At 44.4% G+C, this 19,523-nt stretch overlaps 1 pseudogene; it reads right to left on the reverse strand.

Moving 5' to 3' along the window:
* Positions 1-6,711, reverse strand: LOC115309055 (annotated as a pseudogene).
* Positions 6,712-19,523: the final 12,812 nt, after the last annotated feature.

A 19,523-nucleotide genomic window follows, 5' to 3' on the forward strand; every position in this document is an offset into this window, starting at 1 on the left:
TAGGAGGGAGTCCCCCGACTTGTGGAACCCAGACACCGCGGCCACATCGGCAAAAATCTTCCAGTGTTTGTCCGAGATGGGTACTGAAGGGATAAAAGACGAGCTCCACAATCCTGCACCTTGTTCATAGTGTATGAAACAAACTTTATCTGTTAAACCTTGTCTTGTGCTTTTGGACCAGCTCCACCTTTGAAACCTTCCTTGCAGAGTTGCTGAGCGGCGCTGGGTCGTCAGGAGTCATGGCAACACAGGCACGGAGTGCCTTGTTCTGCACCCTCTCCTGGACTGCCTCAAGGAGCCTTGCTATGTAGCCTGGAAGAAATAATTTAGTGCAACATACTGTGGTTTTGTGTTTTTGATGTAAACCGATAAACCCCAAAAAGTAATCAGAGTCAGTTTTATCACAATCCGTCAATACAGAAAAATCTCGAATCGAAGCTGTCCTTCTATAAGAAAAACCGATGCTTCACTCAAAGGAATCATAACCTACAGCTTTATCTTGTCCTCACCCGGAACCACGCTCACATTGAACTGCCTGCCTGGCTGCTTATTTCTCTCCGAGAATTACACTCTCATCTCATTTACTTCTTTCATCGGTAGAAATGTTTTTCAAGTACATATCAGGATCATCCACATGTTCGCTGGAGGCTGAGATGTCCCATGCCTGTGTTCAGAGTTTTTCAGCATAGGCCTCAGTAAATCCAAATTTTTGTTTCAACACAAAAAAGACACAGAAAGATATTGAGTCTGTGAGGGGAAAAAACACTCCCATATTGAAAGAAAAGTGAACTTTGAAAGAACTAAAACCCTAAACACAATTTGGTGGCAATTGAGCAGCCCCATACAGCACTGTTGACAGTCACTCCTGCCAATACTTCTGTGAACTTTTTCACAAAATCAATATCTTTTTTTACTTCCTTCAATTGAGTCCTTTTTTAGGAACATGGCAATCTATATGGTTCTAAACAATCAAATTGGTACAAGTTTTTCTCACTTCTATGAAGCCCCCTTCCGTGGACATGACAATCAATGTGTGTATGGGGCTACGGGCAGTTCCTCCAAAGACAATTCGTAGCGCGTCAAATAGTAGCAGGGCAGTTTGTCTTAGGGCAATTCGTGGTGGTGACAGCTCGTCAGGCTATTTATATTTATATAAATAGCTTCATCTTGCCGTCCTATTTTTATAGAGCCGAAAATATTGCTCCCAACCTAAAAACCTCGGGCGAGGCACTCTTGACACAAATGTTTTGGAGTCTCTACTATAGCTGGTCGAATTGCTGTTACTTTCGCAATAAACACTGTCTGACTTCCCAGGACTCCAACAAAATCTGAGTATGAGTTGTCTTGATAACGAATTTGAATACAGCGGCAAATATGCAAGTTTGTGTCAATATACTTTGCAGAGCAATGTCGGTTGTGCGTCACCGATTATGTGGATGTTTCTGTAGTCGCTCAAGAAAGAGCAGGCACTGGCCGAAATGAAGTTAAGCTAAGCGTCTCGACAAGGTAGCCGAGAAAGCAAGAAACACGTCGCAAGCGCCTTCAAGCAATTCTTTGATGCTGCGACGGAACGGACAGCAGAGATCCTCAAGGAGTGCGCCCCAAACATTTCAGCATGAGTGGATGTTTCTATAAGGTAAAGTGACCATTTATAAAGAAATCTGTTTAGACAAACTTGCATATTTGCCACTGTCTTCCTAATAGTTGCTGGGACGACTCGTACCCAGATCGTGTTGGAGTCCCGGGAGATCAGACAGCGTCGTTTGAGTAACAGCGATTCGACCAGCTATAATAAGAAACTCCAAAACATCTGTGTCAATAGTGCCTTGCCCGTGATTTTTAATGTGCGGGCAATATGCTCTGCGCTAGAGAAATTGCACGGAAAAACAAAGCTGTTTCAGTAGTGTGACGAACTGCCACTGCAATGAATTTCCCTATGATGGAGTGCCTTATGCAACGAACTGCCCCACTACCATTTGTATTTCTACCAACAACACTACAGCCGTGTTTACCCACTTTCCCTGATGCTGAAAAATAAAACCCTTCAGTGCGTCTAAAATGAATTATCATTTCATAGTACCTGCCAAGGTGAGAACAGCAGGCCGTCTGTTTTGAATAACCAGCCTCCAGTGCGCACTTGCTTTCTTCTGCAATGCTTTGGCTGTGCATGGATGCACGAGATACCGAAGTGTTACCGAAACTAGAAGGCTCGCACTGGAAACAGGACAGCTGAAGCTCCTCTTTGCCGACCTCGCTGTTTGTGGCTAGAGTCACAGGCAGATTGAGAGATGGCCCACTGCGTGGGCTGCTGGCAAGTGCAGCAATAAATAATATAGGTTGATTCGTGCATGCACAGAGCTCAATATAAAGGCTGCTGGTACACACCATAGGTAGGCCCCTCCTCCGGTAGTGCTACCGGTTCTCCTCCATTTGCCTTCGGGTGCTTCACCCTAAAGCGCTCCACGCCCTCTTTTGTGACTGCCTGTGCTCTGTTCCCGTTCTCGTTGAAATGAAGCACTGCCAGCATGGTCCTGAAATAAACAAGCAGTTTGAACTAAATAAAAATCAAGACGAGTTTCAATGAAAGTTTGAAGTTGAAGCAGCTATTGAAAGGTTAGAAATAAAATGGTAATAGTAAGTCAAATTTTAGTAACCTTATAGTGAGCCTGTCTCACACACAGTAGCACCGTGCGATTCCTCGCCCAGAATGTATCGCACTTGCCGAGTGCCGCGCAGAGAGCCGGTCCTTGACTAACTTTTCGAGGGCACCGAGTGTAAATTGAAGCTGTTGCTATCTATCCCGTAGTAAGAGTGTGGTGCCTGTAACACGTCCCCGACTGGTGTGTTTAGCGTCCCATTCTGCTTATGCATCGAAAGTGGTCTCGAAGTGGCAATAGTAGATGACGTCACAAAAGCAGGAGTGTCATCCTGTCAGATTTTGTGATCCTGGTGGTTGGTCGTAGAAGTTCGATAAAAAAAAAAATGGTGTCGCTGTCGTCACCAATGTTATGTGTTTACTTGCACAATGAACGCACTCGCGTAATGAATACACCCCCCAAGTCGGCTCTCAAAATTTCGACTTTATTTACTCGCGTAATAAACGCACCCCCAACTCGGATGTCAAAATTTTGACATCCGAGTTGGGGGTAAATCGGAAATCGAAATCTTTAAACTCTACTGTCGTGGAGATGTATGAGCCACAACCTCCAAGAGGTTGCTGCAGCTTTCATTGGAATCTCCAGCAATATATCACGCGGCACTTTTGATTTCAATCGTCATATACAGCTGGAAAAGACTACCTTAGTGAGAGCGGTGAGAACGAGAGCTTTGTCGAACAAAATATGACGATAGCTGGTTTAGGTAACTGTTAAACATGGTGATTTTACCCAAGCCTCGGGAAAATTCCTGATATTCAGCTTTCTCTGGCTGCTGACTGGACATGTACATCACATGTTTCTGCTTGGCAAGCGATGTTGAAAAATGGCCAACATTTCACCCGCACATGCATGGTGAGAGATCTCGCAGCTGCTGATGTTTGTTCAAAGCTTTTCTTTACCCACCAATAGATTTCAGCATCTATACAGCAACAAAATGAATCAAAGACTTGGGAATGAAACATGGGTTGTCGATTGCTTTCATCATAAAATAGCAGACACTCTTAAATCAAGCTGATGTCCAAATCTATCGCCTGCGGAACGCAATTATCAGCGAAAAGTCCACTTTTTTTCGGTTACGCTAGGTGCAAATGACACCATGTGGCAGACGATTCCTCGCCGTCTGCTTTCGTTCCTCGCCAGAGTCATGCATGACAGGATTGCATTCTGGCCACACGCTCGATTCTCTCAATACAGTGAGTACATGCCTGCATAAAGTACCGGCGCCGAAACAAACTCGTCGTACTGTACAGCCGTCGTGGAGTGCCGGCTGAAACGAACTCGCTCCACTCTTCGAGTGGCCATGCGTGGACACAAGAGCAGTGAAATGAACTCGCTATTAATTTTATGCGCTCTTTACAACATTAAAAACCATAATAAACAAGGGCTGGCTTTCTGCAAACATACTAGTTTCGCCTTCATGCTGTGAATTCAGTTATTGTTTGTTACTTTATCAAAATTCACACATTTCAAAGGCAGAAAGCATTGTTTTCTTTGATAGTGGATTCTTGCAAGAACTATTTTGCTCAGCAAATGACTTATGCTTGAACATGCTTTTTTTAGGTTACGAGTATAGACCTTTGCAGAAACAGCTCGCTGGCCGCCGCCATTTTGCGACTCGAAATTAGCCAAAAATTTCTGCCACCCGCCTGAGCTGTGGAAACCCGATCAGCGCGACTCTCCACCTGCATCGTGTGTTCGGAGTTCACCGGCTTTCCTTGTAAGTGTTTACTCTATTTGCCTGTTCAGGATGCTTGCGTGTTTTTGTAATCTTCCACTGTGAGAACCTGGGAATACCAGGACTTATAGCCTTCTGGACCTTCGCAGGAAACGAGTGAAGAGAGCGGGCGAAGAAAGCGAACGTCAAGCAGCCCGCGACGCAGGCCGTTCGACGTTCTTCGAGGATTATTTCCGTTGAGATAATCTCCGAAAAGCCTTCCCGGATATGTTCCCGGTCTTGGCGAGAAGTAGCTGATAGGGTCCGGGGTATGGGAACTAAATAGACACGTTCGTTCATTCGCTCTAGTGCTGTGTATAAAAAACATCACTCTTCAAAACGTACCCCAAGACAAGCCGGATTCCGTGCGATCGTCGTGAAGTGACTGTCGTCGACACTGTATTTTGGATATGCTGTGTTATTTGAGACCTTTCTCAAATCATGTCCGGATAACGCGGCACCGTGGGGTACGTACAATATATGTTGTTCGATTTATGAGACTCGTTGAATTTCATATAGTGAGGGGGCAATACCCATGCAGTTCGGCTATCCTCTGGTGTGGTCAAATATATTAGGCAGTTAAGGTTGACACGCCTGAGTGTATAGTGCCGTTATAATCGCCACAGAACACAAAAGAAAAAATAAAGCGAGGCGATTTTGCCGCCATTAGCATTCAAAATTGCTCCTACGCAGGCTGCCACAGCCTACTGACGAGAAAACCCACAGCTCAGCGCAGTCGGGCAACACTGACGTACAGTCTCAAAACCAGGGATGCGCGCTGGAAATCGCATCGTTCGAGACTGCCGCTGGAAAGGTCTATAGTATAGGACATATTTACTTCCCTCTTACGTTACTGTATGAGATGGGCAGTGTAAGCTGTAAGAAATTCCTCTTGTTTTGGCCAAGAGACAACAATTATTGCAAGTTACCTCGCTTTCATTCCCTTGTTTGAGTACTGGCAGGACTTCGGACAATAGTGAATAAGCAGCTAGCCCATGGAATGCCTCCAGCGAGTAAGTTTGGAAGCAGGTTGAGAGCTGTGGCAGGTCTGCTAGAAGGTCAATCAGTGTTTCAAAGTCTCCTGTGGTGCACTTAGTCATATCCCAGTCGCCAATTCTCATTAAGTTCCAATTGCAATTTTCCCATGGGTACCAATTGAGTTTTTGAACAACCAATTGGTCACTGCCAATGGGAACCAACGGGAACCATTTGGAACCCTTTCAGGTTCCAACTGGAAAAATTATTCCAATTGGTGGGACTCATTGGCCAGTGTGCTTCCAGTTGGAACCCAATAAAACCAATTGGTTCCAGTTAAAACCGGTTGGAATTGAAATTGGATTTCATGGGAATTTTTAGCCGGGATCATATTTAAAAGTTGTATACGCACCATCATCTAGCCACTCCCTAGGCTCCAGCTCCACATGAGCACACACAGGGTACAGAGGATTACTGTGTTTGTGGATGTCCCGTACATGGTTCAGGATGGACAACCACTTGGGGACGATCATCCTGGGGTCTCCCTCACTTGAGGCTGCCACCCAATACAGGTGGTTCTCCACAGACCTCCTCCACAGTGCCAGCTCAGCATAGATTGCAGTCTTTGAAGCGGCAAGCTCTTTCTTCACCCCTGAAAATGGAAAGAATGAACCACCTGAAGTGTGCTTTATTATGATGATCACTAGATAAACTTTATATCTAAAGCTTGTTATCTTGCACTGCACATACCTTCTCCCAATACAAAAGCCATCCTTGATTTGTGTTTGCTTCAAGAAAAGTTGATAGTGATGGTGCCATGAAGTACACTAATCAGTGGCGGATTCAATGGAGGTCCAGATGTCCTCACCCTCTTCTTTAATTCCAGTTGTGTAAATTTTAGGGCGGTGAAAAAAAAGGGGAGGGGGGTCTTAGACATTTGATATGCTGGCCCCCCTCTTTGGAAACACCTGTATTCCCCCTGACACTAATGCAGTACAGTCCCAGATGGTTTCCAGGCACTAACCATTGCTCAGGCAGTCTGGAAGTTCAGTTACTGCCAAAAGTTAAAAATGAAATCATCCTAACTGCTCTTAAAAAGAGACCGAAATTGGAAAAACAAAAGCAAAAGTCTTGAAGCTCGGATGTCGATAATATGTGTCACATTTCAGTACAGGTGCATATAAGCAATAAAAAATGAAATAGCACATTTTCCCACGTGCCAGACGTCAAACTCATGGACGATGTGAGGCATCTTTTTCTTTATAAATGCCTTTGTTGCACGTGGCGGTCCGTGACGAGGAGCTTCACCGTCACGCCATGGGAGTCCAAGAAGATCAAGGCCTTTTTGAGGCCTGCCAGCTCCATCCGGCCGCTCCCACCAACTTCATTGGACTGTCAATAGAATCGCATCATATGCACTGCATTTCAGTAGACAAAAAAATGCAAAGAAACTTGGCACTAAATTTCATATCCCTGAACATGGCCATAGATGTATTCTTTAATCAGGAAAAGCCTAGCAGAAGTGGAGTCAGTTTAATGGGTGGCTTTCAGCTTACTTTAGCCCTAAAAAGAAATGCATTTTCTGTCACTATAAAATATGGACATTACAATGTTCTCGTGCAGTGATGCATATAAGTGCAAGACTTTGTTTCATCAGTAGTCTCCGACAATGCTTCAGACTCCTGCCTGTGTGCTCACCTTATTTCCCCGCTGATGCACCGGGTTCGTTAGATAAGTTGTGGTGGTGTGTCTAACCCAAAGTACTACCATAAATACGTAAACGTTTACTTCAGTGTTTTACAAGAAACCCGCAGTTAAAATGCATTTGTTACACTGTCATGTTCAACAGAAGAGGAAATATAAGCGAGACGCATTCTACATACCTGCACCAGTTCTAAATGAATTATCTTCCCCGAGTCCAGGTCCAGCAGTGAGTATGTGCCAAACTTTGCACTGAAACCGGGCGAGTCAGCCCGGCCATCTTTAGCGAGCCTGGCAGGATGGGCACTTGCCTCGTTCAGCAATGCCACTTGGTCCTGGGTCCATACCTACAAAATAAGAGATGGCACCTACTTTGTCGGATTCAATACTCACCGAAGTATGAAGAAGGTGTTGAGCTTACTCAACAAATGCCTGGAGCATGGGCTGACAAACTGGGTTTCGCCTATCCCCCATTAGAAACTTTTCCCAATGTAAGCATCATTTTAGAAAATATGTCACCTATATTAATGCATAACTGTGAGCGAAACCTCCCCCAGTTATTTATGAAGTCTGTTTATGAACTGCTTAATTAAAAGTGTGCAACAAGACAGTGGAGCCAGTGTGGCTCCTAGCAGAAGCATTTTGCATAAGCACTGTATGTTGCAGCCGAACTTAGTTTCTAATCAATGTCAGCTTACCTGTGCACAGTGCTATACAAAATGTGTGGAGCCACAGTTGGCACTAACTTCTTTTAGACTAGAGAGAAATTGACCAGATGGATCCCCTCCATGCACTGGCGAAAACAGCTGTGATCATATCAATTCCAGGACATCTATTTGGTCCGCCAGCCAGCTAAGAGCAACTTGATAATAAGATAAGCAAAAAATAAGTTCCATGTAGATTTTTTCGATCACTGACACTAGTGAATGTCGTCCTATAGTGATTCCAGATTTTTAAACACACAAGTGCTTGGTAGAGTCATATGCCAGCGCAGATAAATGAAAAACAGCGGAGTGTTAGCATCGTTGCCGTTTACAACTGGGACACTCGATTAAACCCAAGCTATACTCACGGTCAGCTTTCGGTGGCAATGCAGTCAACGCTAGGGCAAAGGGTGCGCAAACCGCTGTAGACGCGCTGTTCTCTTTTCAGATTGCCACAGAAAGCTGACCGCGAGTATAGAAGCAAATCCTGTGGTCCAATGCAACATACCCTACTGAAAAAACCGTATACTTTTAGTACGGGTCCTACCCGTTTGGGTCATATGGTGTTATGGACATACAGGTCCCGTATTCAGTCGGGTCGGGTCGACCCGACTGAACCATGCTGTCTGTGGTTGGGTTGACCCGACCGTAGACACGGGTCGACCCGACCGTAGACACGGGTCGACCCGACCGTAGACACGGGTCGACCCGACCGTAGACGCGGGTCGACCCGACCGTAGACGCGGGTCGACCCGACCGTAGACACGGGTCGACCCGACCGTAGACACGGGTTGACCTGACCGTAGACACTGGTCGACCCGACCGTAGACGCGGGTCGACCCGACCGTAGACACGGGTCGACCCGACCGTAGACACGGGTTGACCTGACCGTAGACACTGGTCGACCTGACTGTAGACATGGGTTGACCCGACTGTAGACACGGGTCAACCCGACCTACGACACGGGTCGACCTGACTGTAGACACAGGTCAACCCGACTATAGACGCAGGTCGACCTACGTAAACCAGCAGATACGGGTGCCATGCAATTCCTGTTCACAAAAGGTTAGCATCCCGAGACAGTACCACCTAGATAGGCAAGGCCCCCAGACCACTTTCATACCATCCTCACAGCGAGATTGGGTATGAGTGCTGTGACAGTGTTTGGGTTACACTTGTGTTCAATCAGCGCGTCGAGGGTGGGACTCGGGCCCAGTCATCGTGTCAGCATAATCCGACTGTGATGACATTTCATTAAGGAAGAAGAGGTGATGCAGACACTTATTATCTAGGCAGTGTTGCTCGAGGCCCCCAGCATGCAAAAAAAGCACTCTAGAAAGAATGACTCCAAAGCAGGTGAGTTGACATATATATATTGAATACTTTAGATACCCTAGATCGAAGGTTCCTCAAAACTCAAGTTTTCTATTAATATCGTGCAGTTGCTCGCCGATGTATTTGTTCATGAGGGACCTCCTCTTCTTCGGTGACTTATCCGAGGATGTCTGCGTGATGTACAGCTGGAAGGCATCTGAAAATGGGTATGACAAGGCAATCAGTTACATGTACCAGGTTCAACCGACCCAACAGTTACGACATGTTAAGTGTTTGAAATACTGCAGAACCAAGCAAATTCTTTTGGAGGAAACACTGCTAAAAAGATGTATGTTTCAGGAAAACGTAACAATTAATATACTAGTTGTCATTCTTTTTTTTTTGGGGGGGGGGGGGGTTATAGGTGGCACAGCAAACAAATCGTGACATACCCGATATAAAAGTGCATATGCACAACCAATGTTTCAGACAGCTTGAAGTTTGAAAGTTTGATTTCTCTGAGAAAATTGTCGCGAGCGATCAGTGGGAAACACCACCGAGAAGCAGCCATTTTGGATTCTATGTTGGCTGCACATGGATTGGCTTGGTTTGGCAGCGCTACTTAAATACTGCTAAGTCCTACTGCTAGGTGACGCTGTACGGCTTTTTTCTCTTTTTTCCCGACGAAGTCAGGAGAGGCACCCAGGGTTAAAAAGAGGAGAAAACGTAAGAACAGGTATAAAAAAACAGCACAATCAGACATTGGATATATTAACATGCAGGGTGGTAGAAATAGGTTAAAATGGGAAGAGGTAGAGGAGCAACTAAGAAAGGAGGATTTAATGGTGTATGGGTTTGTGGAAACACATCTCAGAGACATGGAGCAGCCACCTTGCAACCCTGACTATGTGTGGGAAGAATGCAACAGAATGGAGGGAACGAGGAAGGGAGGTGGAATTGGAGCATTTATTAAGAAGAATATGAACTTTCAAAGGATCAGAAAGGAGTGCGCCGAACATTTGTGGCTGAAAGGGAAAGTCGCTGGGGAATCAACAGTCCTTGGAGTGGTTTACTTATGGACAGGGACAGGTGCTAAAGAGGAAAACAGAAAAATGATTGATTGCATATCAAGAGACATTAGTGAACTAGGGGAAGGCTCCGAAATAATTATTATGGGAGACATGAATGCCCATATTGAGGGTCTGGATGGGTATACGGACTCAACTGGAAGCATATTACTAGAACTGGTGGAAAAACATGACTTAGTTTTATGTAATACCAGTCAGAAGTGTGACGGGCACATAACTTGGGAAACTGGCAATCTGCATTCAACTATAGATTACGTACTCATGTCACACAAAATATATGGTAAGTTACAAGTAATGAAAATAGATGAAGAAGGTTCCAAAAGTCTTGGTAGTGATCACAAACGTATTAAGCTGAATTTTGCCAGAGAAGTAAATGCTGAAACTAGACAACATAATTCAAAGCAAACTTTCTGCAGCGACAAAGAGTTAAAAATAGTTGTTGAAAGAATAGAGGCAGCAGTTTCAGGGCAACGGCATACAGATTGGACTTATGAGAGCCTAACTAGGCTTTTTGCTCTAGAACTAGACAAAGTTAAGAGTAAACGAAAGGGGAAGCAAGGACATAGACCAAAAAGCTGGTGGGACAAAGAAGTGAAGCAAGCGATACAAAAACGTCAGGAAGCCTCTAGAGAACACAGGTATTCCAAGCGTAGTGGGGAGTCCGAAACGGAAGTAAAAAGAAAATGGGACAATTTTATAACATGTCGCCGAGAGGCATCCAGTTTGATCAATGCGAAAATTCAGAGAAAGGGTGAGGAATGGATGAGTAATGTAAGTAAGAAAGATAGAAACGCTGCCAAGAAGTTTTGGGAGCACTTGAACTCACTCGGTGAAACAACGCAAGCTAGACAGAGGTTCATACTCTCGCATCAGGGAGATCAATTAGAGGGAGATGATGCGATACAATATATAGGAGCAGTGATGGAGGAGAAATTTCGGGAACGGTTACATGTGGAAGATAGGAGAACCGAAGGAAGTAGCAGTCCAGTTTGTGACATCGCGGATTTTGGACAAAGAGAATGGGAAAAGGCGGAACGAAGAGTCCCTATATATAGTGGCACGTCGACAGGCACAGATGGTATCCCTATCAAGCTGGTGAAGAATTTGGGTCCTAAATCTAAGGCAAAACTAAGGGAGGTAGTGAGTACCATGATAACAAAAGGAAATATTCCAGATGAATGGAGGCTTAGTAGGATGAGTATGATATATAAGGGAAAGGGAGATAAGTCTGATATTAGGAATTATCGTCCTATAACCGTGACACCGGTTATTTACAGGTTGGTAATGCAGATTATAAAGAACAGACTGGAGGAATGGGTAGATTGCGAGGGCATACTGGGCGAATTACAGAACGGGTTTCGAAAACAAAGAAGGTTGGAGGACAATTTATTTTCTCTAACACAGTGTATAGAAATAGCGCAAAAAGAAAACAGACAGCTCTGGCTGGCATTTCTGGATATCAAGGGTGCCTATGACAATGTGAACCAAAGAAACCTGTGGGACATAATGGAGAACTTAAACCTAGATGAAGGACTAACAGCACTATTAAGGAACATTTACAAAGATAACAAGGTGAATATAACATGGGAAGGAAAGGCGACAGGGAAAATAGAGATAAGACGAGGCCTTAGGCAGGGGTGCCCGTTATCGCCTTTGCTGTTTATGTTGTATCTGAGAGGATTGGAGGATAGACTAGAGAAGAGTGGGCTTGGGTTCAACCTTTCTTACAGTAAGCTAGGCCAAAAAATTCAGCAATCCTTACCGGGATTGATGTATGCAGATGATATTGTACTAATGGCTAACAACAGGACAGAGTTGCAGGAATTAATGAGCATCTGTGGTAGGGAAGGAGAGGAATTAGGTTTAGAATTCAGTAGCGAAAAATCGGCAGACATGATTTTTAACGAGGATGAAGTTGAGAGGCTGAAGATACAGAATATTACAGTTGAGAGAGCTAGTAAATACAAGTATCTAGGAGTATGGATATGTGATGGTGCAGAATATCTCAGAGACCATGAAAAGTATATAATAGGTAAGGGCAACAGAAATGCAGCTGTAATGAAAAATAGAGCACTTTGGAATTACAACAGGTATGAGGTGGTGAGAGAGATTTGGAAAGGGGTCATGGTGCCTGGCTTGACTTTTGGAAACGCAGTGCTATGCATGAAATCCGAAGTGCATGCGAGACTAGAAATAAAACAGCGCGGAGTAGGTAGACTGGCTTTGGGGGCACATTGCAAAACGCCAAACCAGGGAGTACAAGGAGACATGGGATGGGCATCATTTGAGAGCAGGGAAGCGGTGAGCAAGGTAGAATTTGAGGATAGGTTGAGGCAAATGGACGGGGAGCAATGGGCACGAAAGGTTTTCAGCTATTTATACATGAGGAGTGTAGACACAAAGTGGAGACAGCGCACTAGGAAATTAAGAGGAAAGTTTTTGGGCTATAGCGAAGATACGGAAGAGCAAGTCTCAGTTAAGAAGAAAGTTAAGGCCACAGAAAGAGATTGGTGGCTAGAGGGAATGCAGACAAAGACGGCTCTGGAAAGCTATAGATTAAACAAAAGAGTTATTGCCAAAGAAAGCATTTATGACAATTCTAGGGGAAGCTCATTGCTGTTTGAGGCAAGAACGGGTGTTCTGCGAACCAGAACATACAGAGTGAAGTACCAGGAAATTGATACAGTGTGCACTGCTTGTGGAGAGGAGGACGAGACGGCTGAGCACTTGATACTCTACTGTAAAGGGCTTCACCCTATGCCTACCGAAGACAACATAGACTTAATAAAGTCATTGGGTTTTAGAGACAGCGAAGGGAGAGTGGATTTCAAGACTGTAGAGATTACCAAGCAAAGATTAAGTGAATGGTGGCAGAAATCGAGAGAAAACTAGGTATTTTCTTATCCACTGATGGCAAGGGGGTTTCATAGCCTCACTTTCTTTGCACTGCGGAGTGAATATAGATTTCACATTTAAATATTCTAAGCTTAAATGGTAAAACAAAATGGCTAGGTGGCGTAAGCTACCGCCCGATCCAAAGGGCTCAGCCATATTCATCCATCCATCCATCCATCCTCTTCAGCTGCACGTCACTATCATCATCATTATTGTTTCCATTTTGCTCTGTTCATTCGTCATTGCAGTCATGGACTTGCGCCTCCCATCTCGATCTTGTCTCGGTGAATTGTGTTTTCGAACTACGCTGGCTTGGACATCATGGCCCCATCTGTTCCTCCGTTGCCGCCATGTGTCGCTGATTCCTATGTCCCACTAGAGCGACAGACAGAAACAAAAGACAGCGACAAGCCTCAAACCCATGCAGCATGCTCGCGATGGTACCTTTGGCAGGCGTTTAGTCGTTCGATGCTCGTGAAGTAAGCACTAGCGGTTGGAAGCCCGCCAAAGATACGCTCGCGTGCGTGATGCTAGTGTTTGAGCATAGCCTCCTTTATTACACAAAGCATCTCAAATCGTGAAAGACTGGTTTGAGGCTTGTCGCTGTCATTTGTTTCGGTTTGTCGCTCCAGTGGGACACGGGCATAAGACTTTGCCTTCACGACCGACTTGGTCATTCCAGGATGACCCGTGACGTCATGGACTTTGCTTACAGAATTTGAAATAAATCTCGCGCCATCAATATTGCTCTAAAAAATTAATTTTTTTGCCTTGTTTTTATTTTTTTGCACGCGTGTCCCAATTAGACTGTTTAAAACAATTTTTTTTCTTTTCAGGGGCCCTTTAAGACTACATTAGAAAAGATTGTGTTCAATATTAAATGTAAATAGTTTGTCAATGTGTATTATGGAATATGATATGTGTTATGCAATATTTTAATTTGTCTAGTGTTTTAGTATTTCTAAGCTGCAGTGCCAATGCTATTCTACTTTTTATTTAAATAAACTTTTGTATCCTGCATTATTACTGTTAAATAGCTTTCCCATTTCCCTGCGGGATTAAGATTCCAAGTTCTTTACGAAATTACTCTCAAAGCGTCTTAAAGAAACACAGGAAAGAGAAATTATATGATATACGTTGGATATATAGTGTCGAGACATTTAGCACCGATTTTCTTTATTTCCTTTCACTCTGAGGCAAACAAAACAGAGACCTGTGATGTCGTAGTGCTGCTGCAGTCAAGATTGTCGTGACTATACTCACTCAAAGTTTCTTGAAATCAGTACCGTCTTTTCTGTGTCCAGATTGGTCATGAAAGTCGCATTGCAAGGATTAATTCTATTACGAATATGTGCCTTAGATGCTCTACGACAGGGGTGGCCAATCTTCGGCTCGCCGCATGCGGCTCTTCATTGGCCAAGTGATCTCGTAATCTGAGGACTCCCCAATTAAAATAGTTGGGACGAAACACTAAGCTTGTTGATGAAAACATTACAATAAGAAACAGGCGGCAAACATGACATGAAATACAATGTTGATCAGCTTTTCTAAGTAAGATATGTTCAGAAGGGAACAAATTAGATGAAAACATCATCTCGATTTTAAAATTCGCTACTTTGCTGCCTTCCCACCTGCTAGGTTCAGGCAGCATCAATTTTGTGTGGCAACTTGTGTGAAATTCCCCTCTACTTAACAGAAAATGAAGGTAGACATTGATCAGATAGGAAACCAAAGCTCCGTGAAACGTAGTTCCTGTATGTTTGCTAAACAATCAGTTATTGCAAAGGCCAAGAGAACAATATTCCCTCCTGTCACCCCCCCCCCCCCCCCCCCCTTCCCAGTGCTGCTCTCGAAAAATTGACAATTTTGATTGCGGCTCTTGGACAGTGTAAGTTTGGCGACACCTGCTCTACAACATTAAAACAACCTCGTGCGTAACGACATGACTGGAAAGCTGGCAGCAAACCTGAGTATCTTATTCTTGAGCAGCATTAAAAATAAAGGAGATTTGATGCTACAAATATCTTGTGGGGGCAGATTGAACAATAGATGGGTGAGTAAAAATTTCGACAATAAATACCTTTTCTGTGTCTCTTTATAAAGATCTGTGAAATTCCCTTTTTTGTACTTCTGATATATATATTTTTGTTTTATACAGACTGCAATTGCAGACATGCTTAATGCGTGCTCCACTTTTATGTAGATATTTTTATTTCATTGTCCCTAATTTGCTTTAAATTTGTAGAAACCAGGTGTATTAAAACATTTCCGTTTTTCGCGAGTCGCCGGCCTTTTCGTTTCAGTTCTTCGCCGCGGTATCACGAACAGATAAACGGCCACAGCTTTCCCGCTTATCAGTAGAGTTACCGGGTGACCGCCATGACTATCCGGTTCACCGGCTTAGCGCACCGGGCGACCGCTTTGCTTTCCTGGAGTTCCGGTAATGCCCGGTATGACCGGAGCCACAGTCCAATACACCAGTTAGGGCAACCGCTATGAAGGTACCGGGCTCCAGACTAAGTAAACCGGTCCCGGTAAAACACTCCGGGCCGTCGCTATGGCGTCACCGGGACTCCGGACAACGTACACCGGTCCCGGTAAAGCTACTCCGGGCCGCCGCTATGACCGGAGCCACAGTCCGGTACACCAGTTAAGGCAACCGCTATGAGGCTACCGGGGCTCCGGGCTAAGTAAACCGGTCCCGGTAAAGCGCTCCGGGCCGCCGCTATGGCGTCACCGGGACTCCGGACAACGGACACCGGTCCCGGTAAAGCTACTCCGGGCCGCCGCTATAATGCTATCGGGCCTCCGGTCTAAATATACCGGACCGGTATGATCCGGTATAACTTCATATGGGTTTTTTCAGTAGGGTATGCAGAGTAATGCTGGACGCGGTAGCTTTTTGAATGTCAAGGTGCAAAACCTTCACTCCGGAGTTAATTTGAGAAACACGGCCACAGGAAGGTGGAGACGTTGGTGGCTAAGACGTTGACGTTGCATGTTCATTAATGAATGAATTTGGAGTTTTCTGGCGCAGCAGCAACATAGGCCATAGTGCGCCAAACGCAGGGTAAGTAAATATCACCAGGCTAAATGTTTATTATTGCAGTGGATCAAAATATAAAATATCACTTAAAGAAAGCTGTAGTTTAAAGTCGATGTAAAATATTTAACTTTTCTAAAAGTTAAAAACTTGTCTGTACGGAGTAACAGGCTCGTCTCCAAGCAAAAGTGCCAGGTGGAAAGGTATTTGTTTTCTGAAAAAGATAGAAAAGTAGGAGCGGCGTTCGTTATTAAATTGTGGGCATACTAAAAGGATGTGAAGTACACTTAAGGTTTCTGAGCAGTAGTCGCACATCGGTGGGTCGTCGTTTCTTAAAAGGTAACTGTGAGTCAAGTGCGTGTGGCCTATCCTCAGTCGACATAAGATAACCTCATAGAACCTTTCTCGATGTCTGGCGCTGCGCCATTCACTTACAACAGGTTTAACTCTATGTAGCTTATTGTGAGAATCAGAGTCCTACTCTACTTGCCAGGAATCTTTTATTTTATTTTGTAGTGTAGTTCTATAGTCTGTCACTGGGAGGGTGTGAATTTCAATGGACCTGTTTACACAGGTACCTGCGGCTCGGTCGGCTTCCTCATTGCCGTGTATTCCTATATGGCTAACAACCCAGCAAAAGTGAATAGTGATGCTTTGCTTTATAGCATTCATTAGTTTAACACGAAGCAGAGAAACAAGGGGATGCTTCCAGGATGTTGTAGAGTTTAGTGCAAAGAGGGTGTTGAGCGAGTCTGTAAATATCACAGATAATCTGTATTTTTGTTTGATTATTTCATCTACCATCAATAAGAGTCCATGAAGTTCAGCAGTAAACACAGACGCATTGGCATTAATTCGTCTAACACGTTGGTAGGACTGCCCAACCGCAGCGCAGCCAGCATAGCCAGCACCTTTCGTCCCATCAGGAAAAAGACTTTTGTCCGTCTTGTAACGACTAGCAATCTCAAAAAATTCTTGCTTTATAACACTAGCGGCGGCCACTTTCGTGTTGTATTTTGTCAGAGAGGTCGCATGTTATAGCTAGGTCATTTCAAGGAGCAAGTCTTTGTTCAGTTTCCATGACAGAACATGATATGTAAAAACTGTGAGTCACTGCAGCATCATTCACACGAAGTGCAAAGGGACGCGTTACGGAGGGCTTGTTTTGAAAGGCCTGCTCATATTTTATGCTTTCAATCAAAGAAAAATTTGGGTGTTGTGGAAGAGTACGGACTCTTAAAAAGTATTGCGTGCTTGGATAAAACCTACCTTTATCAAGCGACCACTCATTTGACTCGTCATACAAGCTGGGCACGGGGGACGTTCGAAAGGCTCCGGTTGCCAGTCGGATCCCCTGGTGATGGATTGGATCTAACATTTTAATTGTAGAGGGTTTGGCAGAACCGTAAACGATACTTCCATAATCCAAAACTGAGCGAACACAGGCCCTGTAGATTCGCAAAAGGCAGACACGGTCGGAACCCCAAGAACGGTGTGCAAGAACCTTAAGAAGATTTAACTTTCGCTGACATTTTAGTCTTAGTTCCTTTATACGTGGGCCAAAAGTTAATTTACTATCAAATACTAGGCCTAAAAACTTATGCTCCGATTTAACAGGAATAGGTGTACCTTTAATATACAATGATGGCTCGGGAGACATTCCTCGTTTCCGGGAGAAACAAACAGCTATAGTCTTCTCGGCAGAAAACCGAAAGCCATTCTGGTCAGCCCACCTACTCATCCTGTTTACTGTAAGTTGAACTTGACGCTCGCAGATAGCTAAGTTGCATGAAGAAAAACAAACCTGGACATCGTCGACATAAAGAGAATGAGAGATCGTGGGGGGAATTACTTGAGATAGAGAATTTATCTTTATAATAAACAAAGTGACGCTTAAGACACAGCCCTGCGGCACGCCATTCTTTTGGGGGAAAGGGTCGGAGATTGTAGCTCCCAGGCGTACCTGAAAGCTACGATCCTGCAGAAAGTCAGCAATGCAGTTGAACATTCTCCCTTTTATGTTCATCGAGATAAGGTCCTGGAGTATGCCGTATCGCCAGGCGGTGTCGTAAGCTTTTTCAAGGTCGAACAATACAGACAGACAAAATTGCTTATTTATGAAAGCCTCGCGGACCGTCGTCTCAAGACGTACCAGGTGGTCAGCAGTAGGCCTGGAAGTGCGGAAACCACTTTAGAAATTGCTCAGTAGTTTGTTGTTTTCTAGTATGTAGATTAGCCTGTTGTTAACTAGCCGCTCAAATGTTTTCCCCAAACAGCTAGTAAGGGCAATTGGCCTGTAGCTTGTGGCTTTACTTCTGTCCTTTCCTTGTTTTAAGATGGGGATGACAGTAGCCTGTTTCCAGGTGCTAGGAAATTTTCCTTTTGCCCAGGTGATATTAAAAAAACTGAAGGAGAATGACTAGAAATGTTTCAGGTAGATGAGAGAGCATGCTAGGGTGAATTGCATCAAGTCCAGGGGATGTAGGCTTTGCAGCAGCAAGGCCTCGACGAAGGTCAACAAGGGAAAAAGGACAATTATATTCTTCAGTGCAATCTTCTGACCTACGAATTGGAAGTCTCTCACGCTTTGACTTAAACTGCAGAAACTCTGCGGTGTAATTTTCAGAACTAGAGACTTGTGCAATGTGCCTACCCAATGCGTTGGCTTGTTCATATAATGATGAAAATGCTTCTCCCTTCTCGTCTAACAGCAAGGGGATTGAGAAAGGATGGTAGTCACCATATATCCTACCTACACTGTACCAGACAATCTTCGCTGGCGTGAAACTATTAATAGAAGATGCATATGAGCAAAAGGATTTCTTTTTTGCCCGTTTCCTAATATAGCCGGCTTTTGCACGTAATTGCTTAAATGCCAAGCTCCTAAATCTTGCCCAAGAACAGTTTTGGCGGTTTCGGGATTCTTTGCACTCGTTATCCCACCATGGTTTTGGACGTCTCGGCAACTTGCCGGATGTCTGTGGGATGGACAGACGGGCTGCCTCAACAATTGCTGTTGTTATGAGAGCATTTTTTTTTTCGTCCACGGAGGCCGCTTGCGAAAGATTCAGGGAGGAAGGGATATTTGACTGAAAAAGGTCCCAATCTGCTGAAGAGATCTTCCAACGGGGGGAACGACAAGGCAGCCTGGGCAGGACTTCCGATGGAGTAAGATACACCGGAAAATGATCGCTTCCATAAGGGTTATCCAATACATTCCAAATAAAATCTGTAAAAAGTGCAGCGGAACAAATAGTGAGGTCAATGCAAGAAAAGGAGTGATTAGCATAACTAAAATATGTTGACTCTCCTGTATTTAGTACACATACCTCTCCGAGAGATAAAAACCGCGCCACAACAGAACCTCCAGTGTCAGTTCGGACACTGCCCCAGAGGGGATTGTGTGCATTAAAATCGCCCATTAAAATAAAA

The sequence above is a fragment of the Ixodes scapularis genome, unplaced genomic scaffold (genome assembly GCF_016920785.2).
Source record: "Ixodes scapularis isolate PalLabHiFi unplaced genomic scaffold, ASM1692078v2 PGA_scaffold1__304_contigs__length_218370807, whole genome shotgun sequence".
In the NCBI taxonomy this organism is placed as follows: Eukaryota; Metazoa; Arthropoda; class Arachnida; order Ixodida; family Ixodidae; genus Ixodes; species Ixodes scapularis.